Source organism: Ruditapes philippinarum, unplaced genomic scaffold (genome assembly GCF_026571515.1).
Source record: "Ruditapes philippinarum isolate M1 unplaced genomic scaffold, ASM2657151v2 ctg244_1_1_1_1, whole genome shotgun sequence".
In the NCBI taxonomy this organism is placed as follows: Eukaryota; Metazoa; Mollusca; class Bivalvia; order Venerida; family Veneridae; genus Ruditapes; species Ruditapes philippinarum.
In genome coordinates, this window is record NW_026852350.1 from 178,986 (window position 1) to 203,153 (window position 24,168).

General features: G+C 30.0%; 1 protein-coding gene across 7 annotated transcripts in view; it reads right to left on the reverse strand.

The window, feature by feature from the left end:
* The window catches only part of LOC132757782 (uncharacterized), a 77,972-nt gene extending 56,633 nt beyond the window's left edge, over positions 1 to 21,339 (reverse strand). For 5 of the 7 annotated variants that reach the window (XM_060749209.1, XM_060749226.1, XM_060749217.1 and 2 more), the window contains exon 1: positions 20,920 to 21,339. The gene's annotated coding sequence lies outside the window, so the exon portion shown is untranslated. Of the gene's footprint in view, positions 1 to 8,875; positions 8,996 to 20,919 lie in introns of those variants that run through there. The other 2 variants (XM_060749189.1, XM_060749199.1) reach the window with 2 other exon arrangements.
* Positions 21,340 to 24,168: the final 2,829 nt, after the last annotated feature.

Genomic DNA, 24,168 nt, shown 5'->3' on the forward strand with positions numbered 1-24,168 from the left:
AGGTCTTTCAAACCAGTGATTTTATCTCAGTTTATTTCGAACGTTGTAATTAAAGGCATAAATCGTATTCATCGGAAGGTTTTCATTCTCGACGCCAGCTCTCCAAAACTAAAAAGCAGATTTTATATTTATGCAGAAATGCATGTTATGAAGGGTAGAAGCTTTTGATAGTAAATTCGTTCCTGCTTTTTTGTGTTACTAAGTTCAAACTATACGCGTTTTCTTTTTGCAAATCAATATAATTATGCATTGACCTAACTTTGGCAATATTCATACATTTGGCACTTTCCATGAATTACAAAAAAAACCCCTGAACAATTTATATAAACTAACAAACATAATACGGTGGAAATATGAACATGTACTAGAAGAAAAAAAAAAAGAAATTTAAGTTCGTTTTAAACAAATTGCTGTACAAAAAACAAACATTACATGAAACAAATGAATAGTTTATCAAAAGGTCAGAATGTAGAATGTTAATAATACATTTTCATTTCATATTGTGAACACATGTTCAGAAATAATGATAAACGAGTATAATTTGATCATATCTCATTTTATAGTTGGTTATTATTGCTTGATAGGAGTACACATTTTAAACTACATGTATTTTCTAATCTAACTTTTGTCATACGAAATAAAAAGGGCCTTCATCTATGAATCTATCAAAAAGTGTTGTCCCTAGTGAATTTATGTCACCCTATCAAAAAGAGTTAGATAATATTTTCATAAAAACACGTAATTATTTTCCGGCTTTAGAGATTTTTTTATAATACGTATGATATGGCTGTAGTGAGCGTCTAAAAAGGTCTGTTTTTCCATTTTTGCAGGCATTCTGCTAGGCGTAATTGACAGATTAACTGCTAAAGTTATTACTTTACCATTGACATGATGCGCTGGGAAGAGAATCGAAAGCAGCGTACAATTCTGTAAATTACTTCTCGCAAGCATTCGTATAACATTGGAAGGGAATAAATTCTGTAACGGTAAATCCGGCTTCAATCAATTAAGATTGTCAATATATGGAAATTTTCCTTTGAATTATTGTTGACCCAATATTTCTAAAATGAATTTATACGAATGTTTGATTACTCATGTTGTTTTAGCAATATTTTGTAATGATTCTAAGCGGCGGTTGTTACCGATTTGTATCACTTGCAAAACATGTAATTACAAGATTTGTGCACTTGTTCACAAAGTGCACATTAGCGGAACTGTGTAAACGATTTATTTAATATAGGAACTAATAGTATAATTCGATTGAGATGTCCTCGTAATGAATTAAAATTCAACTTGTATAATTGCTGACAAGACATGCATCAATAAAACATAATTGAAAGTCTATTTTAAAAAAGGACATAATAATGAAAAGCAGGCATTGCAGAGCATTTACAATTTTATGATATGGTAAAACTTTTAAAAAGTGCATACACAATAATTACGCGTCTTTCATTTCTATGCTCTGAGAATAAAATATAAATAACAATCTAAGCCAAATTGTTCTCTCGTCCATAAGGATTGGTTTTATGAATTAGAAAGCCATCGAGACTTCAATTAGAGTAACTTTCATAAGCAAATTCAGCTTATCAAATTGTTTGTGTGACCTTCTTGGCATCTATGTTTAAATATAATTCGTAATAACATAACATATAAATAGCGTTGAAAAATGACTTCTTTGTATGTCCTTTTATGTGATTTTTGCAAAAATCAGCAGCATCATAGCCTTTGCGTCGTATGAGTTTGCTTGTATGAATGGTGGGGAACATTTACATGAACGACCGATCAAAAAGACAGATTATTTTTATGGAACAAAAATATATTTCATTATTTTTTTTCCTGTCTCAACTGCTCAATTTTATTACGTGTGGGTGATATAGTGCTAGCAAAAAATGGGGTATTATCTTGAGTTATGTATATTTAATGTTTACCATAGACTAATATCTTCTTTTTGTATTTCAGCATCAGTATTTAAAAGGCCGTTCAAGCAAATAAAGAACTTTGATTGGTGGAAACAGAGAGATAATTTTTCCATTAGCTTTATAGATTGCAAGGGAAAAAAAGACTACAGGTCGTAATTACAACGAGCATATGCAGTTGCGTACATGAACGCGAGCCTTTTGCACATGCATTATCTGTGAAAAATCTTGAAGTACTACTCGCCATTTTGTGAAACATCGGTTTCATTAAAGCGACATTTAATCAAAATTTTAAATTAGCTGCAGTTAAAGTGATCTGAAGAAATAAAAATGATACACTTATGCAAAACACTACGTTGAAAATATTGAAAATGCTACGTCATATTGATATGGTTGCATATATGTTTTACAAAATATGTAATAAAAATATAAGCTTTAAAAATATCATAATTCCTTTTTTCATTGTTTTCTTTTCTCTTTCCTTTCTTTTCCTGATTATAAGGTATAAATGATATCAATAGTGTTTTATGTTGTAAAAAATACATAATATTATTTCTTACAGACATTTCTTTATATGAGCCGCGTCACTACAAAACCAACATAATGGGTTTGCGACCAGCATGGATCCAGACCAGCATGCGCATACGCGCAGTCTGATCAGGATCCATGCTGTTCGCTTACAAACCCTATAACAAGTAGAGAAACTGATAGCGAACAGCATGGATCCTGATCAGACTGCGCGGATGCGCAGGCTGGTCTGGATCCATGCTGGTCGCAAACGCACTATGTTGGTTTTGTCGTCACGCGGCTCATATATATTATTTTCCCAATCATATCTTTCCTTGACCGACCGGAATTTTTGTCAATACATGAAACTAATACTATAAATCGCAATATCAACGTGAATTTTTCCGAAAATTTACAAAGATGGCATAGAAAGCTTTCTTATAGAAAACGGGAACTATTGGAGATCTTCATAAGAAGTAACTAGCAACAATGTAATATGAAAATTGCAGACCGGGTCTGATTGAGTCTGTTCATGAGAGATAAAGTGTTAGGGTAGTACATCTCTAAAGCTGCCTAGCACCGGCTTAAGTGGTATTCAAACTTTAACACTAACGCAATGGAATCAATGGATGACGAAGGGTTTAGAAAAATATAAAAACACTGAAGTAAAGTACAGGACAACTTTTCACAGCTGACACACGGCTCTTGACACCTGCTGTTGTAACGTATAAAAATCTTGAAAATGGGGGAGATCCTTTACAAAACTTATATAATATATAACGTATAATTCCTATATATATGACACATGCTATAGATTGACAGGGGAAAAAACTGAAGTAGGAATTCGTTTCCAGTGAGTCATAAACAAAATACAGTTATGCTGTACTCAAAGAAAGGTGAAAATATACAAAAACCTGAGGAGGAAGCTAGATTTAATTGGTGAAATTTGTCATTGTCAAGCGCAATGATATATGCACTAGGTGACGAATGTTTTTACAATATAAACAATCTGCATAAAATCGAGAGTAAAACAGTTTAACAAACATACATTTATGTAAAGCAAACATCTGCCTTTAGAAATAAAAGACATTAGTAAATGTTTACAATACAAAACATACATTTATGCGTATTAGGGAATGGAAACAAATGATTGAATCAAAATATTGATAACATATTGATATATTTTCATCGTAAAATATTCATAACAAACACAAATAAATACTTTGTAAACCAGTAAAACAAAAATGTTTTTAACCTATATATTGCCCAAAATGCCTAATCTCCGATCACGAAATAGAATATGGAATATCTAGCAGACCACCATGAATAGCATAAATATAGTATATTCATTATTCATTTGTATAATTGGATCGGACGAATATTCGCTAATATAAGCTGATATTAATCATAGGCAAGGCTCCGCATGAAACAATGCATTAAAAGAAGGACTGGATCTATATAAAGTGACGTGAGAACACGATACGTGCTGGGTTTCCTGGTAAAAATAAATCATTTCACGAGGTATATACATGTGACGAACGAACATGAATCTCCCAGCTGACTGAAATATAATCCACTGTCAACATAATTCCTAAACATTTCTGGTTCAATACAAAATGTCAATCTTTTGCAATCTCACATGGCTAATTGTTTTGATTGTTCTGTACAAAATCGGAGCTTTAAGTGATAAAATAGAAATAAACGTATGTAAATTAGGCAGAGTATATCCAAGTTGTTGAACAATAAACAATATTTCATGTATCACAAACATAAAAAGAATCCCACATCTTTTTCTCAAGAAAAGTACAATGTATATAGAATGAAGTAAATAACAATTTGACGAGAAATCATAAAATATCCGATGAAATTTTTCAATAATCTTCCAAATTAAAAAAAAATACATTGATAAGTAAACGTTTAAAGAGGCACCACTTCAAGATTTTGAAAAAATGCATCAACATTTCATAGATACACAAGAACCAGCAAAGAAAGAGATAGGTCAAACACTCGGAGGATTGATCCAACATTACAAAACGATCACTCTCAGGATAAGCAATAAAGAATTCATACAGCCATTGATCACAAAGTATGCAAAGTCAATCGATGAAATGGTTTTGCTGTGATCAAAGGTCGACGAAGCCGTATAATATACTTATCTCACAAAAGATCAAACAGCTATAGAAAAGATAGTATCTTTCTTTTAAAGCAGCATGTAGAAAAATCAATCACTATTTAGACTTTCTTTACATGTACGTATAAATTAAGAAATTGATATTTACATGGCAAAAGCATGTTCATCCGTTTGTCAGCTGTGATGTCTGCTGTCATTTGATGTTTATTGAGACTTTATTTCTAAATATGACGTCATATAAGATGATTATAGCGTTCTTTGAAATTAATTAGGTGAAGTTAAGCATGGCATGATTTTTTTTAAATTCACCACATTGAATATGTTGTGAATATTTTTATAGTATTTTTTCTAATTGTTCTCGCTACCTCATGAAATAACTTTTATTTATCAAATTATTTAATGTCTGGAATTCACATGTTAAGTTTGTTGCCGAAAAGAAAGGTGCCTACTCGTTCATTTAATAAGTCCATACCCTATTGTATGAAAGTACTTGATATGATAAAAGTTAATCTTTGAATATATTTCTCGTATTGTGAAGAAATAATTATCAGAGTAAGACTACGTATACAGGATAAAACATAATTAACAAAGATATTTTCAGCAAAATATTTTAATGCAGGCAAACATGTTTTTTGTTTTTTTCCACAGTTTCTATAGAATGTTTTAATTGATGTTTCCATTTCATTTGAAGTTAGTTATTAAGAAAATTATCTATATATAAACACAACTAATCCCCATATTGCATAAAACACACATATTCATTGATAGTTTCGCGTATACGTTTCATTTTGTAAATCAAATAGTAACAATCAGTGTTATATTTAAACATATCAGCTTTGACGTTTTCAAAAGTTTTACTTATACAATGAAAAACTCTTTTGAACAAACGTTGGATCAAAGACGGCATGCAGCAGAATGTTTTTATGCAAGGAGAATGTCAACATTGACGTACATACAAAACCTATTAAGTAACTTTAATTAGCATCACAGCTGGCTTTTATGGTTTCAACCGGGACAACTACAGAATTACATCTGAGATCCGTGGTGAAAAAGACAATTCACAGGTTTGCAAGGCTTAAATCCAAAACATCTTTTTTAAATTTCTGAAATTGTTCTTTTTATAATTTATTATTATTATTATTATTTGAACAAAATTGCGGTTTCTATTGAAAGTTGATTGAAAGACTAAATTTTTTAAACTCATTTTACTCTGAGTTGGTATGTGTTGATATATACCATTCAATAACAAGTGCATTGGGAGAGGTTATGTAATAGCAAGTTGTTGTAAAATTTGTTGTAACTTTTTCATTTGTAACAAATTACAGTTTGCGTTAAATAAGACCCGATATTTTTATATATAGACAGTTTGGCTTCAGCGTTTTAATGGTTTATCATCGTACAGAAAATACTTTAAATTAAATTGAGTTTTATTTCTGTGATTAAACATAATACTTGAAGCTACATATAAACGAAAGGACCTGAAGTCGGCCACTTGTATATGGCTAGATAATATTTAATCATTAAGTAGGTATTATATATGTGTTCATTCTTGGAATATTGATGATATAAATCATATTTACAAATGGATATATCAGTTCCATGTATTTAACATATTGGGTTTCCAATCTCATTGGCAAAATATTTGTCAGATATCGAATAAAATAAATTTACAACTAAAAGATGTGTGTGTGTGAGAACTTGTCACCACGTTCTTCGGTAAGCACAACAAGCATCACAAGTACCTCGCTAGAATCTGAAAATAGCGGAAAATGTCGACCCTTTGTCAAACATAGATCTTTGAAAAAAGCATCTACTCCTTATTAGGCGTTGCAGCCTTGAACAGATACACCTTAATGCTGCAATAGGATTCTCTAAGACAAGTGGGTATCATTTAGATGAATCTGATTATATCTTCCTCTTGAAACAAAGCAAACCTAACGTTAATAAAATGTAATGTTTAAAACAAAATCCCTAATTTGTCTTTATTAATGCCAGAGGACAATTAGATGACAGCAAGTCTTGAATAACAGTGGGTAGATGGGTTTTTTTAACCCGAATTTACAAATTATTGTTGAGTCATACGTAAACATTATGTTTCAATCAATAGCACAATATATTTAGAAAACTTTAACGTATGAATATATACCTTTTTGATATTTAAATAATATTTTTACAAATTTAATATTCAAATATAACATCATGTTAAGTGATAATGTCTTTCCGATTTATCACTATAGAAAATTCAATTGGAACATATTAATAGCCTCTGACTGACATATATATGTTTCAAAATGAGACCAGAGTCTCGTAATCTGGGCACAGGTGTGACTTAACACAGTGTACAACTTATTATAAAAGTACATTATATGACATATATATTTAGACATAAATTTTCTATAAACGAAGACAAGTCATTCTCACTGCATAACTTCGCCTGGAAGTAGGTTTTGAAAAGCAAGTTTTTCAAATGGTCCCTTCAAAAACTGTACAATTTTTTTATGGAGTTGCAATAAAGCTGTGTCAATATCTTGTTTTATGATTCAAGTTTTTTGCAACAGGTTGGAATTAAAAAATAAATATCTTACAGTAGAATATAAAAAATAGATCATCAAGGAAGGACGGCGTTCAATGAGCGCAATCCCCACACGACCTGGCAACACAGGACAACCGACAAGGAGCCCAGCTGGACACCAAACAAAAGCAGGACAATAGGTCATTAATAGACAATCTAACGACTTGCTATCTAAGGACATAGTTTCCTTTTGAATTATTGGAAGGTTGTATATGTCTAAGTAATCTGTTTAAATCAATTGAGAGAGTATATCATCTTTCTTGTTAATAGTGGATCAACATGAACAAACTCGCAAACTTTTACTTAAAATCTAACATAAGTTTGTATGTTAATCATTTTATGTGTCACATGCCATACGACATATTTGGTAAATTTCCTTATGTTTCAATTGATAATTTCATAAAGTCATAATTTCTGAGCAACAACCGAACAAGAAACATGGAATTCACAACATATTTTGAACTACCTCCTGTATCGCCAACGCATTTCACTTTGTTTCAAAGATAAAACAATTCCTTACGCATGACACCGCTCTTTAATGTAATCTATATTCGTGATGCATAAAAAACGTATATATTTAAAATAAACGGAAAATAAATTTAAGTTACTAAACGCAACAGCTATAAATAGTTGTATAACATACAGAGACATTATATTAAAGCAAAAAGTCCTCTCCCTTAGAAATGTCTACAAAGGGCCGTCTGAAACTTACGGTGACTTTAGGGTTACTAAAGAACTTAAAGATATCTGCGGTTCTGATTCTTTAACCTACCAATTTATGTACAAACAAACTATGTTCTTTTGGTATACAAATGCATTTTGATCTTTTTCTTTTAAAGTCGTATCTTTTTTTAACCCATTATTCTTTCATTTATACATCATAGCGTATATTGCAAAGTTTTATTTGATGTAGTCTAATTAATATTAATCATGTAATCTACTCAACCGTTCCTCATTTATGTTTATTTTCCTGTCGCCCGGTAATGACCGTACTTTTCAAGATACATTAAGTGTTGGTCATTAAATCCAGTTTATTTCAATCGGTCACGACGCCTGTTTGAAATAAATGTGTAACAGTATACCGTCCTCAATTTAAGAAGACGTGATATCAGGTTAGTATCAAACCACTTTTAAATACACTTTGAATAACGGAACAAACGTTAAACTATATGGGAAAGAAATGTTGAAACGGTCATTTTCCACATAATTATAAAATATACGCTTGAATACGAATAGTATTTATGTTGTTAGAAGAATTGAATCAAATGTTTTGAGTGCTGCCGTAAATTGTCAGATTGTCCGATTATTCGATTATTGATAATATAAGTATTTTTTTCTATTTATAATGAAACTGATTGAGACAATTTGAAGTAAGGAACTTATATTGAGCTTTATTTTTCGAAAGTGAACAACAAAACTAATATTACAAAGTAACAAGAATCAAATTTCTAAATCGATGAAACATTTTTTTTCCTAATACCAAGTTACGATATCGAATTTATAAATAAACTGTCAAGTGTTTGAATTAACCCCTTCACCTGCTGAATGTGTGTTGAGTTTGGAACCGTTTATTCAAAAGGATTTCAGTAAGAAAATAGAAACAATATAGAGCGTGGTTATATTGCACGGAAAGGCAGACTGACCTGGTCCTATACGTCTGACTAATTACATTTGGCTTCTGCAAGTTAAGGGTAATTTTACAAATGTGTATAGAAATCTTAATATTTTCTTAAATTCAGACTTACTTACATCCGGCAAAATCCCTTAAAAATCAAGTTCGAATATCCGACATTTTTATAGTTTGGATAAAAATCATAAAAGTGAATTTACCGAAATCATTTTAAATGAAAACTGTTCCATACGATTCATATATACATGAGTCTAATACCAAAATGTCATCAGAAAATTCACAATGATAATTTGTATGACGATCAGGTGGTTTAACCTTTCAAAATAGTTTTGAGTTATTTTGAAATACTCACTGTAAACAAGAGAAGGAACTGAATGTAAATAATTTAACATGATAAGCTCTTCAATATGCAAATAAATAAGCCACGACGTCCGGTTGGTTTAGGATATTGCTTAAAATGTTGTGTAATAATTGAGCGTGTTATGCGTGTTAAAGCCCCATGAATTCGTGCTTTTTTTTCGTTTTTTTTTAAATTAATTTGTTGCTGTTTGGTGTTGTTAAATAACAAATTAAATTAATTACTATGTAAGTATTGTGAAGAAATATCGGGTTTGTTTGAACATGCTGACGATGTATTTTATCAAAGAATTAAGACATATCAATTAAAAAGGTTGCTGAATCGTATTCGTTGGGGTTGAGGCATATGCTTTCATAATGTATTTTTGGTTCACAAAATGTGTATTCTAATATCGCCATATGACCGGTACAATATCTTTTTGACATAAAGCTCCGATGAAAGGAAAAATATGTCGATTGAAAGTCAATTCTGCCTAACAAAATGTTCCATATGTTAAAGAAGGCACGAAACATTATGGGTCATGGACTGATAAAAACAAGCATGTAAAATTGATATAAATGGGACATAATAATTTATAGTTTCAAAGAAACATCCGCCGGCTCATAACATTCGGACTGATTAATTTTCAAATCAACGGATACTTTTTTTCAAAACACCTGAAATGAATCTCCCAATATCGCCTCCCAATTTACTTTTTTAATTTACGGTGAGCGAGAGAATCGCCCACTCTCATGCTTGACAACAGAAAAAAATACCTCTTGGCCAACGTCGGTCAATATCAATTTGACCACGTGATCACATCTCACCATGGTCCTAAGAGCAGGTGACGTTGACAAGATATCAGAAAACTGATTATTCTTGCGACTGGCGTCTTTTGAGCATATGTCGGGTTTTCTAAGTGCAAGTCTAAATAATTACAAATTCTATGTGGTGTCGATTTACCGAGCAAGTAAATTAGTGTTTTCTGTCGGGTTTTGATGGGGGTAATGTTTTATCTAAATTTCTTTTAGGAAATATATGTAGAGAAGATTGTATGGAACCTCGCAGGCAGCAACGAAACACATTTGTATTTTATTACATGCGCTTAAATAACTCGAATACTAAGAAGAAAATGTATGCACCAAGAGAAGAGGGATATGATAAATGTACATATATGTAATGCTTTCAAACGTATGTAAAATAACTGCATTATGAATTATCACGTACTTTTTCCAAATTATCGAACTCTCCTTGTGGCTACTACAGGAGCAGACGTTTTTAAATGTATCTCATCGTTAATATTCTACAATGTAACAATAACGATGTTTTCCTGAACATTTTGATAATGTACATGCTATGCATGACTTATTTCTTAGCCTGTTGTATTATTAAACCGAGCCTGAAAGTTTCGATTTTATTTTTTGTTTCATTGCTTTGAAGGATCTTCTCTTTCTGAAATTCATTTTATAAATATGTATTCATATTAGATCAGATTAGATTAGATTAGATTAGATTAGATTATTCATATCAATATGAACCATTGATACACTTTTAAAGAACGAATAAACCTACTTACGTACTGTCCAAAATCTTCATAAAGAACGAATACACCTGTATACATTTTGTCCAATATATCCCAACGGAACGACTAAACCTACTCACGTACTGTCCAATATCTCCATAAAGAATGAATAAACCTACTTACGTACTGTCCAATATCTCCATAAAGAAAAAATACACCTTCATACACTCCGTCCAATATGTCCAAGCGGAACAACTAAATCTACTTACGTACTGTCCAATATCTATATAAAGAACGAATACACCTACGTACACTTTGTCCAATATGTCCAAGCGGAACGACTAAACCTACTTACGCACTGTCCAATATCTCAATACAAAACGAATGCTCCTAAATAAATTTTGTCAAATATCTCCAAGTGAACGAATAAACCTGCACACTTGCTGTCCAATATGCCCTTAAAATGAATACAAACCAGTCCAATATCTTCAAGAGAAGAAATAAACATGTGCGCTGTCCAATACAATGTAACTATACCCAGAATTAATACTGTTAAATATTTTCTATAGTGAATGAATGAAATACATACACTTTTTCTAACACCTCCATATGAGGTAAACTTACCTACAATATGTCAAAAATATTCACAGGGACATACAAAGTGTGTCCAACATCTGCACGGTATGTTACGTTTTCTGATTTCTTAAGTCTCGCAGCATATGGATAACGTTACGGAAAGAAAATCATATTCACAAGTATTTGTTGAATTCACCTTTTGCCGCTGAATATCAAATTTACTCCAGATATTTACATAAAAAAATAACATTTGTATGTGAAATCTATCTGTCTTATATCGAACTCTTCAGGATAATGTCATACAATAATAGCGTGTTCTTTATTATAACAATGTAATGCATATCTAACTAATCATAATCTATAAGCGTTTAATTTTACATGTACATGTATATTTTTTTTATGTGAAAACACACCTGCAAACAGATCGGACCAAAACAAATGCTGTACATTCCATATATTTGTATTAAATATCATTTCAAAAACACACGATTAAAAATAAAATGTGTTCATTTAAAAAAAATATTGTTTTACGCTAAGCAATGATGTTAGAACTGGTACTTTATCCCTTATTGTGGTGTTTTTGAATCTTCATTGTTGTTCAATGTTCAAAGCAAACGTATCTTCAAACGATTACTTATACATTGGTCCTTAACATAAACAAGGACAATATTTAAAGCAAAAAAGCATTTGAAAATAATAACGCATTCATTTTAATTTCATCTATTATAAATGTTAAACGTTTATACTCTGGCAGACGATGTATTGCTTGAAATGTCAGTTCAAGCTTGTAACGGTTTTCTATTATCCAGGAAACATCGAGTTCATAAGTTCATATGTTAGTTCAAAAGGTTATGCAATTCATTCACACAAATAACTCACAATAAAACTAACCAATGTGTTTTTCTCTCTTAGCAAGTTTGTTTTTTTCCTCTCGTTGATTAAGAAAAAGCGTCGAGGTTTTGGAGAAAACAATTGGATTTTTGTTGGGTATATGTCACACTGACAGCGTTAAGGTCATTTTGCAACTTTTCAGTTTTGGAAAAGAGGAAGACCTAAGATACCCATCTGTCTATTATTTAAGGCAGCTTCCTCATATGAAAGAATACAAGATTCTTGGCGGATCCAAGATTCTCTCATATTATGCGGCTATGGAAATGTGGTTGTAAGTCTGCGACTTTTCCATGACAACCGCCCCATGAACAAATCTGCGGATGTTTCAAAATTCAGAATTTCACCATTTTCAGCTGTAAATGTAGAATTCTGCTTAAGCAGGTGCTAGAGGCGTGGACGGTATCTTGCATATTCCAGTACCGTCCTTGAACAGGCTGGACCAAACCGAGCGTAGAACATTTTCAATTTTGTCCTTTTGGGCGTTCTTCAGGAATTTCGTTTTTCTCTATTTTATCTTTTTGGCCTAGTGGTTAAAAAATACTTTTAAAAAAGTATTCGTCATCAAATTATACGGTAATTAATGTACTTTAACAGTTGCATCATTTTTTTCAAATACAACATCTGTGTATCGATGTGTAACTGAATTATAAGTTATTATTTTAGAAATATTTCTTGTCGTGCATCACTGTGACTTTGTGTGTTTTGAATACCGATTACCGGTGCTAAGGGGCGTGAGGGACGTTGCACATCTAAATTATGCCTCATGAACAGTCTTAATCAAACAGGGTCGTCTGCAATTTTTATGTAATTCTGTAGTTTTCATTGCTTCCAACGGATCACACCTTTTCCAGTTTTTTTTTATAATTATCTATTTCTGTTGCTCAAACATTTATACAGTTGCAAAACACAATGAGGTAAGCCAAAGGTTAAAGACCGAAACAAAAGTACAACGTTTTGTATAAAATATTCAACTGTGACATAGTAGACTTCCGCAAAAAAAGGGCAATGTGAAAATAAATAAAAATGTGTAAATAGATCTATTAGCACTCTTTTCTAGCAACTCGATAATTATGATAGGTTTTAAAACATGGTCATGGAATTAATGGAATTAAAGGAATATAATGCAAATTGATCTTACAGAGATTTTAAACTTTACTTTTACTGAATATAAACTTTATTCAGTTATTGTTAATGACTATAATGTTAGCCTGCTTCTAAATAAACATTGTTTGTCAACAAATATCACTAATAGAATCCGTTATATATGGCTTTCTCTCAAACTAAATACTGAATAGTTTACTAACTTTATATTTATATATTTTCATAAATATGGCAGTATTTTAAGGAATACTTTACCAACTCTATTTGTGTATATTTCCTAAATATGACAGTATTTTAATGCATACTTTACTAACTTCATCTTTAAATGTTTTCCTAACTTAAAACAGAGCAAAATGTTATCGTCATTTTTACAAAGACAATGTTGTTATGATGCTACAATTTCACGTAAATCAAAATTAACTTGTTAAATGAATCAATCATTCAAAAGTATCTTCATTTAATAGCATATTACTCTTATTCAATTAGTTTATCAAATCAATTTGTATACGTCATTTAGCAGTGATATTCTTGTTCTAAAATTGTAATGGGTTAAGTAATAGCTCGCTATCGTCATTGCAAATACCATTGCATTGATTATTGCATGACCTGTCGTAAAGGCTTTTACTAAAATATTGATTTCCCTTGACCAGTAAAGGCCAACGTTTAATACAATACAAACAATTTCTGTGTGAATACCTCCAATACAAGAGAAATATATGCTAAACAACGACTTTCGCTATAAAAACTTGGTTTATATCACTGTAGAACCGAAATTACAATATTATTACCGGTGATTTAAAATACAAACGCAGAAGGAAATAAATAGCGAAACAATCAGGGTTACAGTGACAAACCAAACAGTGTTAGTAATGTAACCTTTGCTTCAATCTATCCAGTTTTTCCAAACCTTTTATGAAAGTATAGCAAAGTCATCCGTTATTTCTTATTGTTTAAGTTGTAGATAAGGAAAAAAAGATTTATTTTAAGTTCAACAGTCATGGTGCTTGAACCCGGCATTTAATGGTAAAAAGTTATGCGCTTTTCAGATAAATGAAATTTACTTCGGTAACAAGTATAAACTTCGGTTGACCTCAGTTTCAGGCATTTATAGCCCTTACGTGGAAGACTTGTTAATCTGTCATAAACAACGCGATTTCTTCCTGGTGTTAACCTTTATTGTAACACAGATCTGACGACCTATATAATACTAAATATTCGTAAAATATAAGTACATCAGATAATTTTAATAAGATAACCGAAAAAAATTAATATGAAATTTCTGTAAGTTTGATTTATTTTATAAAAACGCTTACAGTTACCGCAAGAATGGTATATTGTTGATTACTTTGCATGGTATATTTGGATTTCTGTAAACGGTATTTTGATATTCTATGTCGAGATATATTGTAAATAGAGTATTAATTCCTTCGTAACCGATAAAGAAAACGGATTATTGATATTTTATAATGACTAGCAATAATAAATATATATGCAAACATGTTTTGTGTTATTAATTCTGTAATGATCAAGATGTGATAAATGTATTACATAACTGTATTTTTACTTTAGAAGACAGTTTACAGGCTCAATCTGATATAGATACAGCATATGTTGAGTTATGTCAATTCATTAAAAAAGAAATGTTTGTTAAGCTGCCTAGGATGAAACAAAAGACTCTCAATTCAAATAACAATAAAGGTAGAAAATGCTATTAATTAGAACTATTTTAAACCCTTTACTCTAACTGCGTTCTAAACCACTAACAAAATGCATGAAATACACGGCTCTTTATTGTATAACTTATTTCCTGCTAAAACAATCATACAGACAAAAATATAAATAATACATCCGTTTTCTAGAATGTTCGGAGGGAACGATTAGGTCAGGATCATCGCGACAGATGGATGAAATACAATAATTCTCTAACCATGTGATCATACAAGGTTCAAATCTAGGACAAGGTTCATTAGTAGGACATATGTCAAAATGTACGAATTTTATACATATTGAATATACCATTCTATATATAGAATAAGTAATTTCTTTTAGCTCTATAGTATGTATTAGTAACGATCCTTGTGATATACAAAGAAGTGATGTGAATGTAAACTCAAATTTACAGAGAAAAAACATTTAAATGTATGAAATCAAATAGAATTAAATTTGATATTGCCTGCGCATACTTAATTTATGACGGTATGCCTTTCTAAAATCTAAACGAACGTGTTGAAGTATGTGTGTCAAGGAAACATTTTTTTCTTAAATTGATAAAATATAAAATCATAAAAAGTGTGCATTATACATATATGTAAACATGGATTGCATGAATTCAATGTTTAAATATTTTTAAATGAAGTTAAAAAGTCTAATTTAATCTTACGGATTAAATGAAATCATATAAAATAACGATATGAACTTACAGATTTGTTGAAATGGATTTTTAATGATTAAAAAAGTTAATTACCTTCACAACTTGTTCCAGTTTTTTTCCTTTATCGCATTTATTTTGTCGTTATAAAAATATGATGAAATTAATCATTTGTCGAATATACATTTTTCTATAGAACGATCTAAATACTTATGTACATGTATAAAGTATATACGTATGTACTCAGATGGTGTAACAGTGTCATATCTAAAAATAAACAACGAATCGCAGGAATATCGACGTCACATGATTTAGGTTCTTTCAATACACCGTATATTCAGTAAGCTAAAGTACTTCCTTAAGTTTTTGTCGGAATGGTAAAATGCAACAAACTAATTTATACTTTAAACTGACAAAACATTGACATGGGTTACAAGAACGCTTTAATTCTTTAACGAAAGCGCTAGGACGCACACATGCGCAGTTGATTCATAAGTGATTATAGCCAGAGATACATGTATGTTATTTCCAAATTGAAGTAAACTACAATATCATCGCATCTTAAAATTAACTTGGTGTATAAAAATTGATTAATTATGTCAAACTTTCCAAATCTATATATGAGTGTATAAGTAGTTAAATACCACGCTCAGTCTTTAATGCTGGTATACAAAGTCGTATTGTTTCACGTTAAATAATGTCACAATAAAATGTAAATTATTCCATTTTTATACGATTGTTCCGTTTTTATAGGATAATTCCATTTTTAAGCTCAAATCATCTTTGAGAAAATAAGCATATTTTGACGACGATAGCCCTGTTATCAGTCTGTTATGAATTCCAAATATACATGATGTGATAAAGTGATTTCGGGGGGAAAATGTATTGTACCTTGTATAATTGTTGGTAAACAAAACAACATTTAGCTATTAAAATCAATTAGCTTAAAACATTAAATTTGAGAGTAAATTCATGGCTTTTGCGATATCATATTTAGATTTGATGTTTCTTCATAGTCAATATGTAAATTACAAATAAGTTGCTTAAAATATTAGTTTTTGTCGTGTTGTACTGAATATAACTATGACATAAATCAAATAATATATTGTTGTTGTAGTTGTTGTCTTTACGTTGTCATGAGCCTAAAGAAAAATGCAATTTATGTTATTTATCTATCTAGTCCTTACAGGTTTACATGTATATCTATTTTTAGTAATGTCGGTCACATCATTTTGTACACATTTAATCGAGATCGTATATATACATGCATACAGTAATGCAATGATGAATGAAAGTCACATGTATAAACTAATACGCTTGACCTGCAGTTAAAGGTTAACTGATACTTTCAAATGTAAATAACAATCTGTTTGCCTGTCTAGGCAGGGACATAGATAATTTATTGATTATAGGCGAGGGTTAATTTGTCATCAACTTTCATGTAGGCAAATTTGAACTGTATCTATATAAGCCGGTCTAACATTTTTAGAGATTTTATACCTTTAATTTTATTTTCAATTCTTTGTATATAAAACATATTGATATTAGAAAATATTGATAATTGCTACACAGTTTCCTTGTAAATATGACATAGACATGTTTTGACTTCACACAAAGTAGATATGATTAAAATTCTACTCACTATAGGTGGTACAAATATGAATATATAGTGTCCTTAAAAACCTGGCAGTTATTTTTTTTTTAAAAAAGACCAACTTTACATGAGCTGTAATAGGGAACGGCAGTTTCCTATTTTTGTCATTCTTTTATTCAAGTAAAACATCTTCAGTAAGAATTTCAAGGATTTCAAAAGATTTCTGCGATTAATATATATTGCTTGACAGGAAAATGTATGCACAATATGTCTATCAGATATATGGCTTTCATACGAACTTTCTTGCAATAACAACTGCAAAACATGTTTAAATACACAACACGTTTATTTCTAATGGTGTTAATTTAAGAATTATTTATGGCTCAAACTGACAAACGCGAGTTTTCTCTTAACATTTCTTTTTCACAAAAACCCATCTACATGGAGGAAATAATTGTATAAAAATAATTAAGTGATTCGTAATGCAGTTTTCAAAAATAAGATGCTTGCCACTATATGCTCAAGATACGGGTATACAAAATAATACAATTTATAGCTGCAGAGTATTCTGTTCACTTAAACTGATTAAATCCAAAAGATTGACATTTATATTTGACATCAGAATCTCGGATGTAAGTCTTGTGCTATGTGCTTTCTCTTACTAATGATGACTTTGAAATTTTAATTTATATATAAGTGAGCTTTACAGAACTATATATACAAATAGGACCTACATCGCTAAAGCCGGTAATCGGGGTGCGTGAGAAACTTGCCAGCTTTTATTCACCCATGAACGGACTTAATTTAACCGAGTCTTCAATATACAACTTTTAGCTTTTTATTTGCTCTCAAAGAACCTTCTACATTGTTATAAGGATGACATATGGATTGACTTGCTTCGGTTTGTATCAAAGAGCACATAGTATATTATAATAATTATATTAAAGTTGGTGGTTAAAAAATCTTTATTTCTCAAGGCGGCTAACTTATACGTTTTATAACAGCTACAGATAATGTATGTTTAAAACAGTTGCAACAGATTACGATAATGAATTATCCATGAAGATTCACCAAAACAGTCATATATACATGTACATTTATAAATCTAATATGATAATGTAAGACTAAATATAGAGATTCATAGTGTGCAGAATGCCGATTGTTTAGAAAAAAACACAAGATATATATAGGAAGGGTCAAATATTAGTCCTTAAAATCAAAAATCAAATCAAATTCGAAAGAGCAAAATTTTGCTAAAATGCAAGTTTAATCAGTAACATATATTAATTGATTTGTAACAGTAACTGTAAGATTAATACTATCTCGATAAAATGATAACGTAATAAATGCGATTGCACCAACACATGTTACGTCAAAACATAGAAGGGTTCATTGTAGCAGCTTACTAATTTTATAAAATCATTAATCTTCCTCGAGATACATTCGAAACATCAGGACAATTTTCGTAACTCAATTTTACACTAATTCATTAATTGAATGCACGATTTTGCAAAACCTGCACGTCGACGTCATGGAATATTGCTTGTGGTATTTGACAATGACGTATTATTATAAAAAAGCTAATAAATACCAAAATATGTTCCTTCCATCAAGTGCAAAGAAAAACTTAATGTTCTACGTTAATTATAAAATAAACTGCAGGGCTGTGTTAATATAAAAATCATGATCTTGAAATAAATGTTCAATGTATATATTTAAAGTATTTTACAATATCATATTTAATAACCTCATGCGCTGGAGATAAATATATATATTTAAGACTAAATTACAATATTTCCTTCTTTCGTTCGGCGGATGTGTCACGTTACGTTAAAAAACTCTTTTCTGTAATGGACTTTATATATAGAGACACTAACCGGAGAAAGTAGCTTTGTCGGCTTATTGTACTGGGAAAGTTTTAACGGGTTCATTACAACAGAATCAAAGAAAGACTTATTTGACCATAAAAAAACATACTAGGTGTCACATTCTTATTTCTCATTATTTCGCTTAAAATACTTTATATATATGAATCAGCGTTTCCTCTAATAACGTTAAATTCAATATCATTTGAATTCACCCTCGCCAGTATTTAGCGGAAATTTCGCCGTTGCAAGAAAATGACAAACTTAAAGTAATAAAGTTATTGTGCCAGTCGAAACAAACACGAAGTACAGTATTTTAAGCAAAATGCTCTGTCAGTATAAACAGTTAAAATTACATCAATATTATGTAAAATGTTACCATATAGATATAATTAATTCAAATTAACAAACGACGATATACTTTGAATATATCTTTGAATACTAAGACTAATTATTTGAAATGCATTCTAATAAAAAATGACAAGTTCGTGTCTTATTTGTTCATGTTTATTTCCTGTTCGAAATGTCGGAAATTAAAAGCACCACAGTCTGTATTAACGTATTTCTGCAAATATGTAGATTTGTATTATGTCATAATGAATACTCCGTATAAGTAAAAGATTGGGTCATATTCGCACATTACTTGTTCTATCATATACATGTATATGTAATAGCTATTTTTAGACATCGAATAAATTTGAAAATTTTGTTTCCGCATAAGGTGTTCAAGTATGCTAAAAAGGCAATTAAAATCAGTTCTTATAACGTAATTAAGTTACACTTTTTCGCTTTGATTCTTCCTTAAAAACAGAATTGGATATACTTGTTGTCTCTCCGTTATAAAAAGTCCTTGCGTCTTTTCCGGTTCGTCACTTTCATTTTTTATCATTAACATACATTTTCATATCATTCCGCAAAACGACTTCTTTAAATTGTATCTGTGAATAAATTTATTTATAAAAGTACTAATTCTAATTCGATTTCAGATATTTTAACTTTTTACGTGATTTTCATTTTGAATTGAATTTAGGCATACTATTTATGGGACAGCGGATACCAGAAAAAAACACATCGATTTCAGAAGTAGTCATTTTTTTTTAATTTATTTAATATGTATGTAATACATGTAATTTATGTCTTCGAAAAAATTTTTTTTTAGATATTTAAAAATAAAGAAAATAATACTTAAAGAGGCGAGATGAATTTTACTCAATTTTACATTTCTAAATTTAGACCGACCTTTTGACGTATGTATAAGATCCTAAAAATTGTATGAGAAAAATGATATTTTTATTTTATTTTTTTTATATAAAGTAAAAAACAAAAATAAGTATCGCATCCCATTGAAATAAAAACTGTGTAAGGCTTATTTTGCTATTTTGAAATGCTATTTCACCGCTTATTCAACTGAACTAGCGTTCATTTTAATCAAAATACGAGAAGCTGATGTTTGTTATCTCCAATAAAGTAAAATTAAAATTAAAAATTTGAAATATTATTATTTTACAACATATCATTTACTATAACGGACATAACATTTTCTTCTAATTAATCATTTCTATTTATTCAAGTGTCTGAGTCACAACTTTGCTTATTATATTTCCTTCTTTTTTTAAAAAAAAAGTTGTGTTTTTTATATAAATCAAAGTTACAAGGGATAAAAAGTGTTTCAATAAATTATCAATGTTTATCAAATTTAGGGCCTGCGTTCGGGAACATGAAATTGCTTTTCATAAGGCATTTATCAATTTACGGAGAATTTGTGATAAATTTGAATTGATTTACATTACTTAGTTAATACACTCTTTGAAAAAAAATTCGACTGATATAAATATAAAATATTACTCTTAAATAAATGGTATAAAATTTCAAGTAATTATATGTACAGAAATAATAAAAGTCCACATACCGGCTTAAAATCCAGTACAATATATTCCAACTTTAAATTATTACAAAATCAATATCCAACATTATTTTTACAAATATCCTATTTTTCCATAAACGTTATATATTGAACAAAAGCATATGACAGTTGTCACTTTCGAATTATCATCCGTAACTGCATATATTTTAAACACAAAAAGGTAAAATATTAAAATTCACATAACATCCGTTCTCCCGTAATAATAAATATATCAACTATTTTCTACACTGCGTTTTAGAAAAGATATATTTGTCATACATTGTATATTTTACTAAGTATTTAACAATTTCGCTTAAAATATGCCTATATTATTTTCGTGTAAGTGTATATTCCGCGGCGTTATGCAGGACTCTGAATCTTTACACAGTTTTATCATGATTTTCTCTGAAGTCATACCGCAATACACATGAAATATTGTTATTACAATGCCGTCTATCAGAACGACCGAATAGCGCCGTTTGATTGGCTCGCTATTTAAACCCCCTAGGACATGTTTATCTAAACCAGTTTCTAGATTCCCAAAGTAAACAAAACGTGAAAAGCAATAGAAGTAGGGAGTGTTTCGCTAACGCAGTGAAGCGAACGCTGTTGAACTCAGCTTTATGTTGAAGTTATTAAGCCATTGAATGGTGGAGGATTTATGTGTACAACAGTGTAATTATTCTTCTTTGGGAATTTTGTGAGAAATGTGCCCATTACGCGAGATGGAGGTTTTTTTGGAGTATCTAGGCAGATATTTGTAAATCGTGATTGTGTTTAATCTAGGTCACAAGCTATGTACGCAATGGATAAATCGCATAACTAGCGTATTGACCTATTTATTTGCAAGTTTTTACGGCGTGTGTGTGTCCGCCGATAAGTGAAGAAGATAAACCGTGAAAGGCAAAACACTGAATGTTAAGGATATTGCTCATTCATTTCGACTTTCTGTTAAAATTTCTTGTGTTTTCTTTTGTTATTTTGTCAATGTAAATATTAATAAAGCAATAGTCAATAGGTATAGTAGAATAACGCAAATGAACATAAGCATATCACACTTAACGTCACACATATTGGTGTAATATAGGGGAATAAATGAACGCTTGCCCGCCTCGTTTTGCGAGGTAAGCAGATGTGTTCGACCGATGTGTTTACTGTTATTTGACGCTAGGCTGTTATCGGTTTTATCGATTTTACATTACACCGATATCTGGGGGACTTTCTCAAGGTTATTACGGTAAGCTGTTTATCAAGGATTCGATCAATACGTGTGCGGTAGAGTATGGTACAACGTCAAGACTAGAAGGGGAATAATAATGCAAGTTCGCAATATAATACTTTAAGATATTCATGAAATTATAGCAGGCTCTTTGTTACTCCCGAAATTTGCATATACATAATTTTTCAAATTTTTGCCATTGAAATCATCTCGTTTTAGATTCCTAAAGTCTACATTTTTGATAATTAATCAAGATTATTTTGACACGGGTTTAAAAGTTATAAAAAGCTTTTTTGATTTTTCATATATTTTGAATTAAAGAATGGAGATTGCGATAACAATAACGTTATATAGCTAACTACTTTTAATCGCTGTCATAAGAGTAAAGACTACTTATGAAAAGAAGTAACTTCAAAGTAAAGTTTTATATTTATTTCAACTTGAAGATGAAATTTTACTTCACAAGTCGTTTTCGTTCGAATTTATTCTGTAACACAGAATATATACTAAATATTTATTTTTAAGGTACGTTGTTAAAAAACTCTTTTTCCCAATCATGAATGTTCGGATTATTATTGTTCCTGTTTGATATCGAATATAATTAATTATACAACTACTTATAAAAGGATTGAATAATTATTCAAAATGATAACATTATATATAACTAAAGACTCAAAAACGCTAGCGATTTTTTTAAATTAAAATCTGTGATTAAAAAGTGATGTTTTGTTACAGAAATATTAAATACACTTGAAAAGGAAGCCGGCGATATAAAATTAAGACGGAACAAACTAATTAACAAACAAAAAAAAGGAATTTATAAAGGGTCAGAAGTAGATTGTGTGACCAAAATAAATTGTATTCTACCGAAATAAAGGTAGATATTATTTATTTATTGATATATATATTCTTTCCTTTTTTCTTAAAGGTAAAACAGCGTATTTTTGTGTAAAATTTAAGATACCACCAAATTTTTACTAAAGTTAAAAATCACCTCTGCCAGTTGAAAAAGATGGATTAATTGACTGAATAATTTATGTAGTTATAGAACTTTCTCTTCTTTTTTCTGTTTCTGATATGTGAATACTGTCTAAAACTAAGACAAAAACAACATTAAATTGGTACGCAACGTTTCGTACATTTTTAATCTATTTTCATTCTTAATAAAAAGGTATTTTGAACAATAATATATTCCGAAATAATGTTTTAATCACATATAATGTACTTTTTTCAACAAATTAATAGCGTTTGCTCCTTAAAATATTATATAAGGTCCTATTGCTAAAATATTTTTAAATAAAAAATCTTATTCACTTACCGTATAACATATTGCAAAATATGCTCACACAAAAAAATGATGTCAAAAGTAATGAAGAAAAAATCTAGTAGTGTGTAGTTGTAATTGAGTTTTGTAAAATTATTTTTCAGTAAGCTCTATCAGCAGAAATCACAGTCATGACGGAGTTAAGTTCTCGATTGTATTAAATACATTGACATGATAAATAAAATGAGAATCAGATATATTGCGATAATTTTTATTTCACAAAAATCTAAAAACAAATATATTGCGGTATTTATACTATGTCATAATGTTACAAATAATTGTTTAAATAGACAAGAAAACTTGATGCAATGTTTAATTTATTAAAAGAGATATTTAGTTAAAAGGCTATTTTGTCACGGTTAACCTCGAGATTTATAAACTTTGAAACAAAATTCCTTTTTGGAATATTCGTTCAAATATATGAATTATTACACTTTTACAATGTATAATTTTTATCATCTTTTAGTTTACTCAGATAGGTAAATGACTAAAATCAGAAAGGAATGTATATAATATTATATGAACATGTAATTTTGTTATTTGATGAATAGGTCTGGCTGTGAAAATCATGTATTTAAAAGGAAATGTACATTATTTCACTCTGGAATACTTGATTTATATCCTCAAATAATGAGTAAGACATCGTCTTAAAAAGAAATATGTTATTATGTTGTTGTTGAAACAAAATTTACACAACCATCATAGCATGTTG